The sequence below is a fragment of the Ascaphus truei genome, chromosome 7 (genome assembly GCF_040206685.1).
Source record: "Ascaphus truei isolate aAscTru1 chromosome 7, aAscTru1.hap1, whole genome shotgun sequence".
Taxonomy (NCBI): domain Eukaryota; kingdom Metazoa; phylum Chordata; class Amphibia; order Anura; family Ascaphidae; genus Ascaphus; species Ascaphus truei.
Window position 1 is genome coordinate 38,581,111 of NC_134489.1, and position 15,951 is coordinate 38,597,061.

The following is a 15,951-nucleotide window of genomic DNA, read 5'->3' on the forward strand; positions in this document are numbered from 1 at the left end:
TATATAGTGTTACTATGTATGCTTCAGTTCATGGACTTATTCCTGTTAACCTCAGATCTAACTCTGTTCCCTGCTACTGATGACAGATCTCTTCTTCTTGGCCATCACAGCTGCCACTGCGCTGTTTCCCCTCACCCATAACAGCTTATGCACCAGTAATGAGAACATTGTTGTTTACGGGAAAAAAAATACATTTTCACGGATTCTTGATGCCATTAAACTTGTGGGCAGCGAGAGAGAAAGAAAGAGAGAGAGAGAGAGAGAGAGAGGGGTGGGAGGGGGGAAGACATGTGCTAATTACTGCAGTACGACTTTACTGCATTCATAAATAAACACGTAAGATCAATACTTGGGCCAATCTGTTAGGAAATGTTGCTGAGTTTGTGAGGGGCAGAACAATATTAGAGGCTGTGAAGCAGTAAACATGGCATGCCTCAGTGTACAACACCAGAGAGGATCTTGATTAACACAGCTAAGAGTAAGCAAGGGGTACATCTAGGGCCAGGCTGCTGCGCAGAACGGATGACACTGTTGATGGGATCAATATTCTATTTAGGGTAGACAAAGCCGGGCGGCTGAGTCCAGAGACAGGCTGGAGATGCACCAGCCCATGCTAGAAGGTGGCGGTAATGGCACTGTACTCACCCCTACTCTAGTTTTCTCTTGATTTAGTTCAATTTGTAATGGTTCCTATAAGGTAGGGCTGGGCTAACTCAGTCCTCAAGGACCACCAACAGATCAGGCTTTCTGGATATCCCTGGTTCAGCACAGGTGGCTCAGTCAAAGACTGAGCCACTGATTGAGCCACCTGTGCTGAAGCAGGAATATCCCCAATACCTGGCCTGTTGGTGGCTCTTGGGGACTAGAGTTAGCCCACCACTGCCTTATAGGAACCATTAAAAATTGAACTAAGTCTTTGACTGAGCCACTGATTGAGCCACCTGTGCTGAAGCATGGATATCCTGAAAACCTGACCTGTTGGTGGCCCTTGAGGGCTGGAGTTGCCACACCTGCTATAAGCTGTGAATATAGTAAGCAGATTAACTAGAAATAGCAATAGGTACAATACACATGGAACCGCCTGTAAATAATATTACAGGCGTGATGCACTGAAGCAGATATAACACCACTTTATTTAACCCTTTACAATGCGTTGCTGCACCCTCTGGACACAAAAGGGTTGGGGAGGAGTTTGGGCTGTACTTTATCAGGGGAGCAAATTGAAATCTAGGTATTGAGGGTTTACCTGGGAGGAGGAGGAGGAGGAGGAGGAGGAGGAGGAGGAGGAGGAGGAGGAAGAGGAGGAAGAGGAGGAAGAGGAGGAAGAGGAGGAAGAGGAGGAAGAGGAGGAAGAGGAGGAAGAGGAGGAAGAGGAGGAAGAGGAGGAAGAGGAGGAAGAGGAGGAAGAGGAGGAAGAGGAGGAAGAAGAGGAAGAGGAGGAAGATATAAGGACGGAAAGCTGGAGGGAAGAAGAGAATTAGTAAAGCCTTATAATATATATCAGTACACAATGGGAAAGGCAGCATATTGGCTGATATAACACCAGGGACTCACCCCGGCTGCGATATGAAGCAGTTCAGAGTATGACTACGCTTGTAACTTGCCGAGCGTTTTAGTTATTAAACGTAATGAAATTGAGTTGAACAAGAGAACGGCGAAAATTATTGATTTGTCTGTCATGGCGTACAGGCATTAAATCACAGGTTGGTTTTACACGGGACTTTTCCTGGCATTGTGGAGTAAAAGAATATCCCCGTGATTAGTTTACAAGCTGCAAAGTCAGTTTCATAGTCTGCTGGCGGCGTAAGTGTAAATATAGGCCGCACAACTACAAATGTTCCTGCAGAAATCTGCAACGTACCATATTTTCCCCGGAGGTATATGTACTGCTAACGCACCCCGGCTTTAGGACGCCAAGCCTCGGGGTACGGGGGGATGAACTTGAGACATAGATTGCTGCAGGTTTTCAGATGCTTTCATCAATGAACCGTTTGTAATCCATGGTACGGGGGCATGGAGGGTTTGGGTTATAAGGAACTCGTGCCCCAAACCCATGACCTCTCACAGAGAGAGATGAAGCATAGAGTAACATGTATCAAAACAGCTCTACAAGTACAGCTCATTCAGTGGTCAAAGTTTCATAAAACGTGTTAGGGGCTATGAACTAGTTAAGGGGGGGGTGGTAATGTTTTACCCCCCTCACTGGTAGATGGGTTTATTGCTGCGCTGTATGCACCTCTAGCACTGAATGAGAGCTTCATTTCTGAACATAGAGGCCATCTATGGTAGCTGGCATTTAGCCACTGCCGTTTCCAACCGAGTGTAGTAGGGCAGTTACAGAGGGGCAGCAAAAAGGACAGTCAGACCGAGGGGCAAGAAAGGGGACAGGGGCACAAACAGTGACAGAGATTAAGTAGACCAGGGCTGGCCAACTCCAGTCCTCAAGAGCCACCAACAGGTCAGGATTTGAGGATATCTCTGCTTCAGCACAGGTGGCTCAATCAGTGGCCACCTGTGATGAAGCTGGAACTGATTGATCCACCTGTGCTGAAGCTGGGACTGATTGAGCCATCTGTGCGGAAGCAGGGATATCCTTAAAACCTGTCCTGTTGGTGGCCCTTGAGGACTGGAGTTGGCCACCCCTGTTATAGAGGGACATTGTTTTTTTTTAGCATGGGGACTTGAAGCACTGACGGAGAGGGCTGGAGTTCGCCACCCCTGAACTAATTGATACATTTTCTCTTTGCATCAGTGTAACGAGGCAACGTGTTCCATTGTTGCCCCGGTTGCATAAATTTGCGATTCGGGGAGTGGCAGTGGCTGATATTCTCTCGCGATCTTCTGCGGTTGTCGTTTCCGTAAACGGGTAAGGGAGACCCTTTCTGCTCATCATAAAGCATTCAACCCCATCAAACCATCCCACCTTGCACCCGTTATTCTATCCCTGTTGGCACTGCCATAAATATCTACTCAAATGTCTCTATTTACTTATTTTGTGAGTCTGATCCCTGCTCTTTGTCATTTAAATGGGAAGCGCCACTGGCAGGACAGACAGAAAACCCTTCATGCAGAATATGCCGGACCTTTAAATGTACCCAGAGCTAAGTGGATTGTAAATTGCTCTTCATTCCAGCAGAACGGCGAGTTTAAGACATAAAGATATTCATCTTGCAGAAAGTTTAGCCGCAAGGTCTCTCCGAGTCCTGTTAAATAAAGTCTCCTTGCTGGCTAAATATTACTCAGCGCTGAGAGTTGAACTATATTATATCCATAAGTGCAGCTCATAAGGAGGGGTACAATGGCCGTGTTCCCCAAATGACACTTTTGGGGTCACTCTGAGATTATAGGGCTAGCAGTTTAGCCTTTTATTGTATGCTAGAAAAGCCCATTTCACCACGTGCCTTATATTATCAATGCAGCAATGCTTCCCCACAGGAATATCTATGGCGTTAAATGACCTACATCTGTACAGCTTAGACTCAGAGGATAGAACGGAGAGGGGGGATATGACGTTTAAATACGTACAGGAGGGCAGCATATTTTAGGAGGGTAGCAGGGTAAAGGGAAACATGAAGAACGACTTCTTCACTGAAAGGGTTGTGGATTTGCGGAACAGCCGCTCAGCAGACGTGGAAAGGGCTAGTACAATGAGGGAATTCAAACATGCTTGGGATAGACATAACCCTGCCCTAAATATTAAAGAAAGACGAGGATCAAATAAGGTTGGGAGTTTTGCAGCAGACAGGGAAATGTACAGCCTGGGGGGCTGCGGGCTTCTTATCTGCCGGCTAATTCTAGGGGCTCTGTGCGTCACATGACAAGTTCCGGCGCAAAGCCGTTATACCTGTGACAGACACTGCCTGTGTGCTAATCTTCGTTGCGTCTATTTCGGGACACCTGCGTCTGTCTGTGACGACACGAGGGATTGATGGTTTTCTGCATTGGTTTTCTCCGTTAACTTAAAGGTGTGCATGGGCCACCAGTGTGTGGAGGGGTGAGGGGGGAAGCCTCCAGTGTGGGGGGCGGGCGACCAGTTTGTGGGGGGGAGCCTCCAGTGTGTGGGGCGGGCGACCAGTGTGTGGGGGGGGGAGCCTCCAGCGTGGGGGGCGGGGATGGGCCGCCAGCGTGGGGGGAGGCCGCCAGGGTGGGTGGGGGGGGGAGGCCGCCAGGGTGGGTGGGGGGGGGGAGGCCGCCAGGGTGAGGGGGGGGTGGTGGCCTCCAGCTTGGGGTTCTAGGGAGGGGAGTTGGTATTTGAATGGGGAGTTGGGCAGTTGAAACGTGAGTTAGATACAAGACTCACACAGAGAGAGATATATACGTTGATATGGATGTGAGAAATGATACATAAATAGTTTAAAAGGCCAAGCACTGCTGAGTTTTCCTCGTGCTTCTCCGTGAGATAGATTTTTGGAACTGTGGAAGGAGGACCCTACACATGCAGATAAACTGGTGGCCAAATTGTAGCAGGTCACAAGGAAATCTGTATATTTCCACAGACACTCGGAAACAAATCGGCAACCTGGATGTCCTCTCTGGATCAGGAAAATTAGATAGTAAGCTCTTTAACACAGTGGTATTTCTGTATAGCTCTGTGATGTACAGTTGAGTATACTGTCAATGCATTGTTATTTATTTAATTTATTTATAAAATGTGTTACCAGGAAGTAATACATTGAGAGTTACCTCTCGTTTTCAAGCATGTCCTGGGCACAGAGTTGTGATGATAAATACATGGTTACAAATACATAGTTACATTACGTGAGCAGGGTTATACTTTATATACAAGACATTGCGTGCACAGTAAGAGATAATATATATTATAGGCGTATGTAACAGTTACAGACCAGATTAAAATGGGAGAGCTTTAGTTTTGAAAGAACTTAGACTGGTGGCGGCTGTGAGAGTCTCCGGGAGACTGTTCCAGTTGTGAGGTGCACGGTAAGAGAAGGAGGAGCGGCCGGATACTTTGCTGAACCTTGGGACTGTGAAGAGTCAGATCTCAGATGATTGTAGGCCTTTGTGGCAGGCCAGTGGTTAATGGAAGCCTCTGGGACTCTGACCTGATGCTGTGTCTCTGCACAGAGCTGCGACGCTGAGCAGGATGGATCCGAGTGTTGCATAATCTATCAAATCTGAAAAAGAAAAAAAAACTAAAACTTGAATCTGATGAATAGATGTTTGCTAAAGAAAGCAGTGATGGGTCGGCAGCTCTGAATGAGGTCAGAAAATCGATGCACAAAGTTAGAAGCAAGAAAAGCAATCTTCTGGAGTCATTGATTTTTTTTTTATGCCTGGCGTTATACAACTGGGTAGTACAGACAAACAGGAGAAGGTCCGAAGAGCTTACAATCTATTTCAGGGGTGGGCAACTCCAGTCCGCAAGGGCCACCAACAGGTCAGTTTTTCAGGATATCCCTGCTTCAGCACAGGTGGCTCAATCAGTTGGTCAGTCGTTGACTGGCCAAGACCAGTCCTAAAGTGCCACCATCAGATCAGGGTTTACAGATATCCCTGCTTCATCACAGGTGGCTCAATCAGTGGCCACTGATCGAGCCACCTGTGCTGAAGCAGGGATATCTTAAAAAGCTGACCTGTTTGTGGCCCTTGAGGACTGGTGTTGCCGACCCCTGGTCTACTTCATCTCTGTCCCCTTTCTTGCCTCTCGGTCTGACGTCCTTTTTTCTGCCCCTCTGTCACTGTCCTGCTACACTCAGGGGGAAACAGGGGAATGCATAAATCCCATCTAAATGTGGCTAGTGTAGATGGCTACTGTTCTGACAAGAAAATGACTTGTTCAAGAGATTGAGTCAGATTGTCGATCTCAGCCACGAGTGCCACATGAATAACACCAACACCAGTTGTTATGAGTCAATATAATTTATTGGGTACTTAGCTTCGGATATATTTCATCGTTCTATGGCACTCAGGATACCGCTCATGATGTCATCAACAACCAGGGGACTCCCATCATCGGTTAGGGTGAACTGCCTGGTCAATAGTTGCTATTCTGTGATCCATTTGTACTGTGCGCAGTCGTGAGTATACTATCAGCTTTGCCACAGTAGAAAGTCTGGCACATTTCTGTGCTGTACAAATGTATCAGAGAACACATCCAAGCATTCAGCCAACATCTCAGTTAGGGAGGCGAGGGAGTCCAGCTATATGTCGCACTTTCTCATAACAATTAGTCTAACTGTTATTTTCCATCAGTATCCCGTTCACAGCAAAATGACTACATGTGCGCATGTCTGTAAGAGACAAAAGGTAACCCGTCATGCACCTCGGTCATCAGAAACACAAACTCCATTCTCATTACAGCTACCATGATCAGAAATGAAGCCGAGCTTCAATGCCAGAGGTGCATACCGAGCTGTAATAAATCCATCTACCAGTGAGGAGGGTAAAACATCATCATCGTCATTCAATGAACTTATTTCCAATAAATACAACACACACTCAACATAAAACACAAAAGTTGAGTGTGCATAGGGGGGGCCTTGGATTGCCTGCGGTTCCTAGAGAAGGACCAGCTCTCGCTGTGATCAAACAGCTGCATGATTGTTTGAGCATCTGGAGTCCAAGTGCAGAGCAAAGCAGCGTGTGCTTCCAGCTGAGGATGCGGTAAAGTAGTCCGGCTCTCTCTGGACACGCAGAGAACATGCAACGTATGAGCAGCTTGGTGAGATCCGAGCGGCCCGGTGGGAGTAGTAAGTGAAGCAGTTTTAGACTGGTTTGCTGGGGACGGAGGTTTGTAAGTGACATAGATAGATGTTAATATGGGGGGTAGGAGCAGTGTGTTTAAAGGGTACCACTGATATTGGCTACGCCTTGTAATGTATTATGTGCTAAATGAAAACGTATCCCTGGTTCAAATCCCACGCTAAGCACTCCTTGTGACCTTGAGGGCGTCACTTTATCTTCCTGTGTCTCAGACACCACAATGCTATGTACAGTGCTGGGTACATTATCGGCACTATTTAAGTTGGTGATCATACTAAAATTCCACTTAGTTCACATGTAAGGTGTGCTTGCCAACATCCATGCAGTGTGTGACACTGTGGCACAGTATTACTATCACCCACCACACCTGCCACCCTCACTGCCGGTGACATATAGAAGGGTCTTACAGGTATTGCTTTGACCCTTTCACCACTAGGTGACACAGTGACACAATAAGGCTATTATAGAGTAACATTGAAACAAATAAGGAATATAAATAATGTGTCATTCAAGTATCCAGGCACTTTGCTCCCATTTCGCCCGGCAGATTTTGATGGGATGTAGCGAATACTGTATTTCTGTGCGTCATTCCCCCTCCTCCCCCCGCATCTAAAAGTCATCCAAGTTTCAGGTAGAGTTATCCTGGATCAGCGTCCTTCCCATGTTTACTTATTTGGTATATCCCTGTAAACCTTTCCTTTCTAAAAAGGTGTCCAACCTTTTTTTGAAGATATCTATTGTATCTGCCATCACAGTCTCCATGGGTAACTGCCCTTACTGTAAAGAACCCTTTCCTTTGTTGCTGGTGAAATCTCCTTTCCTCCAACCTTAAGGGATGACCCAGAGTCCTGTGTACTGCCCGTGGGATGAATAGTTCTTTTGAAAGCTCCTTGTATTGTCCCCGAATATATTTGTATATACATTTCAACCCCCTTATAACGCTGTGCTTGGGGTCCAAAGAATCACATCGCGCTCTTTAAGCGGATCGCGTTAGAAATAATTACAATTGTATGCATTGTACAATAAAGTATTTAAGATACCAATAATCGTGTTGTAAAGTATTCATAAATACGAAAATTGGGAGCCACGCTTGCATCGCGTTATAAGTGGATTTGCGTTGTAACGGATCGCGTTATAACGGGGTTGAGCTGTAGTTATCATATCCCCTCTTAGACGCCTCTTTTCTAATGTAAATAAATCTAATTTAGCTAGCCTCTCCTCACAAGTCAGATTGTCCATCCCCTTTATTAATTTGGTAGCTCTTCTCTGCACTCTCTCTAGTTCCATAATGTATTTTCTATGGAGTGGCGCCCAAAACTGTACTCCATATTCAATATCCATGGATAGCATCACAAAGATGCTACACCCATCGTCTTCCTGCCTACCTGCTACTTACAGGTCTTTTCATTTGAAGATACCTTTCTTATAGTAAAATACCAGCAAAGGGAGAGTTAAAACCTCTCGCGAGCAGAGCGCGGAGCAAAGTTTTCAATCACTAAACTGCAGTTACAAACAGCAGCTCCAATCCGTTCCGAGTGAAGCCTTCTGAATGGTGTTATGATAAATTCGGCGGGTTTACATATAGCAAATTGTTTTATTTTTCAGCTGGCTTGTACTCTTTCCTTAAAGAGACAAATTAGCATTTCAGTGTCTTCTTCTTTGGAGCTGTTCTGCAGTTAAACTGAGAAACGACTGAATACGTTCAGAAGAAAATCAAAGCACCTCCCCGTTTGTATCTAACATGGCCTAATAGATTTATGAGATGTGATTATGCCTGTGCAATGAGTTACAAAGCATGCAGATATAAAAGAACGGGTATGAAAAGTGAGCAGACGCCTCGCTACTGAATCCAGCCGCGGGAGACATTTATCTTGTTGCTGGTATAGTTTTTCTTTTATCATTCTTGTTTCCCACCTGTAAATCGCGCGGCAAACAGAGGATGGAAATAACTGGCAAGGCCAAAGAAGCAGCCTCCGTATCAGCTATAGAAGCATTGATGTGCACGATGCTAAATGGCTGCATTACTGCATGCAAATCAGTGGGATAAGATTGTCAGGGAGTCTCACTTATTCCTGATGCCCACTCTGTGTGAAGGAGAGACACAATTCCTGAGACCTGTCAGCTCACTCACACTGTCAGGTTGTCATCCCTCACCGCTCCACCTCAGTGTGAGTGTCCCCTCATACGTCCATCTCTCCCCCCTCACTGCGAGTGTCCCCTCATACATACATCTCTCCCTCTCATACATCCATCTCTCACTGGGAGTGTCCCCTCATACATCTCACCTCTTCCTCTCACTGTGAGTGTCCCCTCATACATCCATCTCTCCCTCTCATGCATCCATCTCTCCCTCTCACTGTGAGTGTCCCCTCATACGTCTCATCTCTTCCTCTCACTGTGAGTGTCCCCTCATACGTCCATCTCTCCCTCTCATGCATCGATCTCTCCCCCTCACTGTGAGTGTCCCCTCATATATCCATCTCTCCCTCTCATACATCCATCTCTCCCTCTCTCTGTGTGTCCCCTCATACATCCATCTCTCCCTCGCACTGTGAGTGTCCCCTCATACGTCCATCTCTGCCTCTCACTGAGAGTGTCCCCTCATACGTCTCACCTCTTCCTCTCACTGTGAGTGTCCCCTCAAACGTCTCACCTCTTCCTCTCACTGTGAGTGTCCCCTCAAACATCCATCTCTCCCCCTCACTGTGAGTCCCCCTCATACATCCATCTCTCCCTCTCAGTGTGAGTGTCCCCTCATACATCCATCTCTCCATCTCACTGTGAGTGTCCCCTCCTACATCCATCTCTCCCCCTCACTGTGAGTCCCCCTCATACATCCATCTCTCCCTCTCACTGTCAGTGTCCCCTCATACATCCATCTCTCCCTCTCACTGTGAGTGTCCCCTCATATGTCTCACCTCTTCCTCTCACTGTGAGTGTCCCCTCATACATCCATCTCTCCCTCTCACTGTGAGTGTCCCCTCATACGTCCATCTCTCCCTCTCACTGTGAGTGTCCCCTCATACATCCATCTCTCCCTCTCACTGTGAGTGTCCCGTCATACATCCATATCTCCCTCTCAGTGTGAGTGTCCCCTCATACATCCATCTCTCCCTCTCAGTGTGAGTGTTTCCTCATACATACATCTCTCCCTCTCACTGTGAGTGTCTCCTCATACATCCATCTCTCCCTCTCACTGTGAGTGTCTCCTCATACATCCATCTCTCCCTCTCCCTGTGAGTGTCTCCTCATACATCCATCTCCCCCCCTCACTGTGATTTCCCCATATACATCCATCTCTCGCCCTCACTGTGAGTGTTCCCTCATACATCCATCTCTCCCCCTCACTTTGAGTGTCTCCTCACTGAGTGTGCATTCTTATGGGTCACCTCTCCCCCTCACTGTGTGTCTCCTGATACATCTCACCTCTCCCCTTCACTGTGAGTGTCCCCTCATACATCTCACCTCTCCCCATCACTGTGAGAGCCCCCTCATACAATATCACCCCCTTACACTGAGGGTGCCAAATGAAACATCTCACCTCCCTCCCCTACCATGAATGTGCCCTCAATCCTGCTCCAGATTTCTCAATGATAGAAACCTTACTGAGAGGAGAGGATGTGTATCTGCTGCTCGCACCAGTCTTGCAGACGGGAAGACTTTGATAAGTAACCTCCAAAGAGTGCTTAGAAAGAAAAGGGTAACATGAAGACATATTGCTCTGCGTATTCAGTCTGCTGGCATTTAATTAGCTTGATATTTTTTTTTTTGGAATTACATGTCCTCTGCAGGCTGCCACAGAATAAAAGGACAGAACAGACGCCTAACCAAACCGAGACCATCATTAACTGCACCTCCCGGCAACGCTAACTTGTGCATCTCACCGAGTTATTTGCCAAAGTGGGCTTTTTAGTAGGCCAGAGTTTAAACCTCTCCGGGGTTAAGTGTCTGTCAGGCTGATCCTTGCACTGTGTCAGGCAGGAGAAATGTAAAAATTACTTATTCCCCTTAGCATGTCTGTGATTTCAAGGCTCCCCCCCCCCCCCCCCACAGGTTTGTTCAAATAAAGTTGGTGTCTGGCAGTTCTAATGGACAGGCTGCAAGGAAAGCAGAGAGTGGCCTGTCCACCAATCATTCGCCTGCTGCTTCTCTCTCTCTCTCTCTCTCTCTCTCTCTCTACCTGGGTAGGGATGTCAGACGTCCCATATACAGGATTGTCCCTTATTGACCCGGCTGTCCCGGAAAAATCTGTCGGGGCGCATAATTGTCCCGTATTTTAGCGCCTTGATGGGGGCAAGTGCCTGAACTTTCAACTGTGTAATAATTCCCTTTTCCGATAGATGTCTCCTTTCAAAATTATTACAATAATAACGTTAGGACACTGCCCGGTAATCTCCTAATACAGTGACCCCACCCCTATAGGCGTGACTTTCTCTCCCGCCGCTACTCGTTAGGTCAGCGCGCGTCTTTCCCCGCCCGGCCAAGCGCAGAGAGGATACAAACCAAAGAATGTCGCGGTCACGCGGGAGATACGTTCAGCCCGACGCGTTTGCAAATCATTCATTCATTATGATGTCACACTTTCACACTGCGTTTCTGCGTCACGTATTATAAAAACTTCAATGTGGCGACCCTACACCCGGCCCATTACCTGTGGCTCTGGCTCATCATTTTGTCCCAAATCATTTGATGATGCAAGTGATGCTGCGCATAGATCAGTGTTTTTCAAGTAAAGTTCCCCGGGCGTCCCCTAAAGGGTTCCCTGCAATTCTCGGGTCATTTGAAAATGGTACCAAATACAGAAGAATTTACAATGCATCTGATCTCAGACGCGCTATTAGAGAGGGTTGGGGTTCCTTACAATGCATCTGATCTCAGATGCGCTATTAGAGAGGGTCGGGGTTCCTTACAGTGCATCTGATCTCAGACGCGCTATTAGAGAGGGTTGGGGTTCCTTACAATGCATCTGATCTCAGACGCGTTATTAGAGAGGGTTGGGGTTCCTTACAATGCATCTGATCTCAGACGCGCTATTAGAGAGGGTTGGGGTTCCTTACAATGCATCTGATCTCAAAAGCGCTATTAGAGAGGGTTGGGGTTCCTTACAATGCATCTGATCTCAGAAGCGCTATTAGAGAGGGTTGGGGTTCCTTACAATGCATCTGATCTCAGACGCGCTATTAGAGAGGGTTGGGGTTCCTTACAATGCATCTGATCTCAGATGCGCTATTAGAGAGGGTTGGGGTTCCTTACAATGCATCTGATCTCAGACGCGCTATTAGAAAGGGTTGGGGTTCCTTACAATGCATCTGATCTCAGACGCGCTATTAGAGAGGGTTGGGGTTCCTTACAATGCATCTGATCTCAGACGCGCTATTAGAGAGGGTTGGGGTTCCTTACAATGCATCTGATCTCAGACGCGCTATTAGAGAGGGTTGGGGTTCCTTACAATGCATCTGATCTCAGACGCGCTATTAGAGAGGGTTGGGGTTCCGTACAATGCATCTGATCTCAGACGCGCTATTAGAGAGGGTTGGGGTTCCTTACAATGCATCTGGTCTCAGACGCGCTATTAGAAAGGGTTGGGGTTCCGTACAATGCATCTGATCTCAGACGCGCTATTAGAGAGGGTTGGGGTTCCTTACAATGCATCTGGTCTCAGACACGCTATTAGAGAGGGTTGGGGTTCCTTACAATGTATCTGATCTCAGACGCGCTATTAGAGAGGGTTGGGGTTCCTTACAATGCATCTGGTCTCAGACACGCTATTAGAGAGGGTTGGAGTTCCTTACAATGCATCTGATCTCAGACGCGCTATTAGAGAGGGTTGGGGTTCCGTACAATGCATCTGATCTCAGACGCGCTATTAGAGAGGGTTGGGGTTCCTTACAATGCATCTGGTCTCAGACACGCTATTAGAGAGGGTTGGAGTTCCTTACAATGCATCTGATCTCAGACGCGCTATTAGAGAGGTTCGGCGTTTCGCAATTTTTCACGATATAATTATAGGGTTCCTTAACCAAAAAACTATTGAAAACCATTGGCATAGATAAAACCAGAAACCGCAGCAGGTTTATCAAAGAGAACATTCCCCGGACATTTCTGGTAGATAATCCTGGGGCTGCTTTTTTACTCCGTTTATGCAACTGAGAGATTGTTACACATAAAAGTTGCAAAAACACCATCGTATTCCCCTCGCTTTTGCCATAAATGTATTTCCTTTTAATAAATCTGGTGCAGTTTTCTGTCCCAGTTTTGCCCGCCTTAGCGCTGAAAGTCAGCTGACACACACGCAATCTTTGGAGCCTCCTACATTCTGGTGCTTGATTCGCAAGCGTAGAACCTGCAGTGAGCAAAGTGTCCTGCCATCTCCTCCTCTCCAAGGGCTCTCAACTCCAGTCCTCAAGACCCCTCAACAGGTCAGGTTTTCAGGATATCCCTGCTTCAGTACAGGTGGCTCAATCAGTGCGTCAACTCCAGTCCTCAAGACCCCTCAACAGGTCAGGTTTTCAGGATATCCCTGCTTCAGTACAGGTGGCTCAATCAGTGCGTCAACTCCAGTCCTCAAGACCCCTCAACAGGTCAGGTTTTCAGGATATCCCTGCTTCAGTACAGGTGGCTCAATCAGTGCGTCAACTCCAGTCCTCAAGGGCCACCAGCCGTTCAGGGTTTACGGATATCCCTGCTTCAGCACAGGTGGCTCAATCAGTGGCTCAGTCGATGACTGTCCTGAAAACCTGACCTTGTAGTAGTAGCTCTTGAGAGTTGAGAACCCCTACGCTTAAGCACATGAAGTGGAACTGCTCACATCATTACTTTGTGTGCTAGGAGTGGGCTGTGTGTGAACTGGTTACATTGTTCCATGTGCACCCTCTCTGCGATGTTTGCCTGTGATTGCTGAAGCAGGGCTGATGGAATAATAAAGCCATTTACACAAAAGGCTGATAATGACGCCTCTCCTCCAGTTAAAACTAATGACAATGTCGGATGATTACCTCTCCTCCCCAGAGCTGTACACTGCGCCCCTTGGATTTAAAGAGCAGACGTCCCTTGCCTTCCGCGCCTTGTCCTCTGCAATGCCACTCGTACATAAGTGACCAAGAGCTCTGTGTAATAAGGGGGGGCCTCTTGTAGCACATTAAGGATCGCGGGCCTCGTCCGACAAGCCAGGAACCCCCGACAGCCGGGAAGGGCCCGGGACTGGGAGAGATGGCGGCCCCCTTCCTCCGCTGGACTTTTCCTTCCTCAACTCCTGGATAGGCCTAGGCCCCCACTCCATTTCATACATGCAAACCTCCCCCGCTCACTCAACACCTACATGCCCACTAGTGGGTGGCTGTGGGAGGTGGGGCCCTAGAGTCAGGTTCCCCGGTGGGCGTCTAGATCTCCTCTTGATCTTCCCAGCCGCGTTCAGAAGATATAAGCGTTTGAAATATTGAGGGGCCTATTCAGGTAGCTTTGATACTCAAAGTGGGGTTGTCAGGTGTCCAGTATTGAACCGGACTGACCAATATTTGAACTCTGTCCAGTAAAAAATGAGAGGTAATACTGATCATATACAGTATGTGTATACCGGTATTACCTCTCTGGGCGTGTGTATGTGTATACTGGTATTACCTCTCTGGGCGTGTATGTGTATACCGGTATTACCTCTCTGGGCGTGTATGTGTATACCGGTATTACCTCTCTGGGCGTGTGTGTTTATACCGGTATTACCTCTCTGGGCGTGTATGTGTATACCGGTATTACCTCTCTGGGCGTGTCTGTGTATACCGGTATTACCTCTCTGGGCGTGTATGTGTATTACCTCTCTGGGCGTGTATGTGTATACCGGTATTACCTCTCTGGGCGCGTCTGTGTATACCGGTATTACCTCTCTGGGCGTGTATCTGTATACCGGTATTACCTCTCTGGGCGTGTATCTGTATACCGGTATTACCTCTCTGGGCGTGTATGTGTATACCGGTATTACCTCTCTGTCCGTGTATGTGTATACCGGTATTACCTCTCTGGGCGTGTATGTGTATACCGGTATTACCTCTCTGGGCGTGTATGTGTATACCGGTATTACCTCTCTGGGTGTGTATGTGTATACCGGTATTACATCTCTGGGCGTGTATGTGTATACCGGTATTACCTCTCTGGGTGTGTATGTGTATACCGGTATTACCTCTCTGGGCGTGTATGTGTATACCGGTATTACCTCTGTGGGCGTGTATGTGTATACCGGTATTACCTCTCTGGGCGTGTCTGTGTATACCGGTATTACCTCTCTGGGCGTGTATCTGTATACCGGTATTACCTCTCTGGGCGTGTATCTGTATACCGGTATTACCTCTCTGGGCGTGTATCTGTATACCGGTATTACCTCTCTGGGCGTGTATGTGTATACCGGTATTACCTCTCTGTATATGTATGTGTATACCGGTATTACCTCTCTGGGCGTGTATGTGTATACCGGTATTACCTCTCTGGGTGTGTATGTGTATACCGGTATTACATCTCTGGGCGTGTATGTGTATACCGGTATTACCTCTCTGGGCGTGTATGTGTATACCGGTATTACCTCTCTGGGCGTGTATGTGTATACCGGTATTACCTCTCTGGGCGTGTATGTGTATACCGGTATTACCTCTCTGGGCGTGTATGTGTATACCGGTATTACCTCTTTGGGCGTGTATGTGTATACTGGTATTACCTCTCTGGGCGTGTATGTGTATACCGGTATTACCTCTGGGCGTGTATGTGTATACCGGTATTACCTCTTTGGGCGTGTATGTGTATACCGGTATTACCTCTCTGGGCGTGTATGTGTATACCGGTATTACCTCTCTGGGCGTGTATGTGTATACCGGTATTACCTTTCTGGGCGTGTATGTGTATACTGGTATTACCTCTCTGGGTGTGTATGTGTATACCGGTATTACCTCTCTGGGCGTGTATGTGTATACCGGTATTACCTCTCTGGGTGTGTATGTGTATACCGGTATTACCTCTCTGGGCGTGTATGTGTATACCGGTATTATTACCTCTCTGGGCGTGTATGTGTATACCGGTATTACCTCTCTGGGCGTGTATTTGTATACCGGTATTACCTCTCTGGGCGTGTATGTGTATACCGGTATTACCTCTCTGGGCGTGTATGTGTATATCGGTATTACATCTCTGGGCGTGTCTGTTGATACTGGTATTACCTCTCTGGGCGTTTATGTATATACCGGTATTACCTCT